Source organism: Saccopteryx leptura, chromosome 9, assembly GCF_036850995.1.
Source record: "Saccopteryx leptura isolate mSacLep1 chromosome 9, mSacLep1_pri_phased_curated, whole genome shotgun sequence".
NCBI lineage: Eukaryota > Metazoa > Chordata > Mammalia > Chiroptera > Emballonuridae > Saccopteryx > Saccopteryx leptura.
The window spans coordinates 49,752,206-49,754,980 of record NC_089511.1 but is presented as its reverse complement, the minus strand read 5'-3'; the positions used below and the strand labels follow the sequence as shown (position 1 = coordinate 49,754,980).

At 38.2% G+C, this 2,775-nt stretch overlaps 1 non-coding gene across 1 annotated transcript; it reads right to left on the bottom strand.

The window, feature by feature from the left end:
* Positions 1-2,355: 2,355 nt before the first annotated feature.
* On the bottom strand, positions 2,356-2,517 carry LOC136381693 (U1 spliceosomal RNA). Its single transcript, XR_010747166.1, has one exon. It is a non-coding gene; the product is annotated as a U1 spliceosomal RNA (small nuclear RNA).
* Between the last annotated feature and the right edge of the window lie 258 nt (positions 2,518-2,775).

Genomic DNA, 2,775 nt, shown 5'->3' with positions numbered 1-2,775 from the left:
ATTTCACTTACTATACAGCTTTCAAGGTTTATCCACATTGTAGCATGTATCAGAATGTCATTGCCTTTTTTGGCTGAATAAAATCCCATTGAATGTATTTGTACCGTATTTTGTCCATACATCTGTTGATGAACATTTGGGTTGTTTCTACTTTCTGGTTAGTGTAAATGTTGCTATATTAACATTGGTCTACAAGTTTCTGTCTGAGTGCTTGTTACAGTAATATAATATTATAATAAATAAATATGTAGAAATAAAAATATATAGAAATAATTTAGGATATAATATTAAAAGCCAATTAAGGCAAGTGGATTGGGCTACACCCTCTGGGCAAGAGCTAATCTAGTCCAGTGTGTAGAGATGTGACAGGCAACACCAGGCCCTCTGTGCAAGGCCCAGTCAGTGTGTGTGTGAAACCATATGTAGATAGGAAGAGCTTCCTGTGAGGAACTCCCTAAAAGTGGCTTGATGTGATAATCCCTTAGATTAACACCTGTTGGAGAAGGCATATGTCAGAAAAGGGTACTTAAGCCAAGAAGGCCCCAGCTGCAGTCAGTCATCCAGACTCCAACATTGAACGTGAATCATCTCCACGCCGCTCTGACCAAGGACCACTGAGAGGAATACACCTACAGGGCCCCATTAAGCTGTACCCAGGCACTAAATAGGATCTGTGAGTAATAAACTGCCTGTGTGATTCTCACAACTAACTTGTGTATCAGTTGTGTCTTTCCTCCGGTGGCACATGGTCTCGTTACTGATAGCAGAGTCCTCACAGTCACCTCAAGAGTAGTCTTGAAGAGGCTGCCAGCCCTGCCGTTGAGCAGGAGGGTCCTGTTGTACGAGGAAGTCGAATCGGGGACGCCAATCAAGGAGGTGCTCGGGCTCTACCGGGACAGTACCTGCTTTCAGTTCTTCTGGTTTCTACCCAGAAATGTAACTGCTGGATCATATAATACTTCTGTGTTTAATTTTTTGAGAAAAGACCAAATTTTTCCACAATAACCTCACCATTTTACAATCCCATCAGTAATGCACAAGATTCCAATTTCAACACAACTTTAGCAACACAAGTTATTCTCTATATTTAAAAAAAATAATAGCTATCCTAATGCATGTGAAATGGTTAGATTTTGTTTGTATCAAAATGTTTAAAAGCATGTAGTTTAAAATATCTAACTTTTTTTATGGCTTATTAGGAAAAAAATCAATCTTATATTTCTTCTCTGTTCCCCTGAGGCAATCATTTTTATTTATTCTACTGGTCATGTTGGTATCTATTTCTATACCTTTAAAGAATGTGTATTTATTTATTTCTTGATTTGAAGTTTTTGTTATTATCCATTGACTTCCCGCTATGAAATATGACTGTTCCCAACCCACCCTCCTGATATGATTATAGCAATTTTCCTTTGGATTATATCCATCAGTATGTCACATTAATAATATTACTACACAAAAACTAATCACTTAATGATAGGAAACTATCATTAAATCTTTCTTTCCTGAACAGTTTTTTACTTGTCCTGGAGCTAATTATCTTGTTTTATCATTTGTTTAGTTTTCCATGTACTTATCCTCAATTTTTTTAAACCAGTTTTCCAAATCTTAAGATATTCAAATGCACTGATTTCATCTTTTTGATGAAATATCTTTCATATTTTTTGGACAGGCTTTTATCCTGTTATTATGCCTGACACATGGCTGTCATTGTGGAACTTTCCCTGCACTGCCATCCTGGGCTCCCTTTCTTCACTCTCCTGGATGCATTTCCTGTCTCATATTCCTGTACTTCCACCTCCTTAGTTTAATTTCTTGTTTTAGTGAGGTTAGTAAGTCTCACTGTAGAGTCGTCTACGTGGGCAGTTTAGTTAGGGAAACTTGGTTTCACTGCTTTTAGTTTTGTTTCTCCTGAGCTGGTCAGACAGAACTCCTCAGTCTTCTGTCTGAAGAATGAAGCGCTAGCTTTTAGAATTTTAAAGGTGGGTAGAACAAGATAGTTGGGTGGAGAGGTCTTACAGTGTATATATGTTCTCTTAACCTCATAGTTTTTCACAAGTTCCTCCAACTTCCCCTCTGTTGGGATCCCCAGCTGAAAACTGTTTTACTTTCTCCTGAGACTATGCCTCCAATGAAAGAAGGGATCGTTCTGTAGCTTCTCGTGGTTGGAAGAAATCTGATGATATGACCATTTTTTAAAATTTTAATGAACCATCCTTACTTCAGTCTCTCTCACATCATTTACAGAAAAATCTGATGCTGCCTTCCCTGCTCCCCTCACATCTGTGGGGGGAAAGAAACAAAGATAAGTAACTAATAGTATATTAAATATTTATATTTTTAATGATTATGTCTGAAGAAACTCCTCAGTCACCCACTACCACAAATTAGGCAGTTGAGTGTCCTACATTTGGAGAAATCACAGGGGTGAGCACATTTGGAGTGCAATGGATAATAAGCCTCATCCTGGAAAACCACCTTCTGTGATCATGGTATCTCCCTTGCCAGATTAAGTATCAGTTTTTTATATTCCGAAGGGCTGTTGCCAGTGACTAATTTAGGGAGCTTTGGAGAACACCAGAAAAAATTTACAAATTTAACTTTTATTTTAAGGGCCAATCTAAACGCTAGAAATACAGTAATTATAAGTCCAATATAAACAAGCAAACTTTGAATTGTTAAGTCTGGCTTTAATTTCTTATACAGAATAGAAATTCAGGCCCTGGCCGGTTGGCTCAGCGGTAGAGCGTCGGCCTGGTGTGCAGGGGACACGGG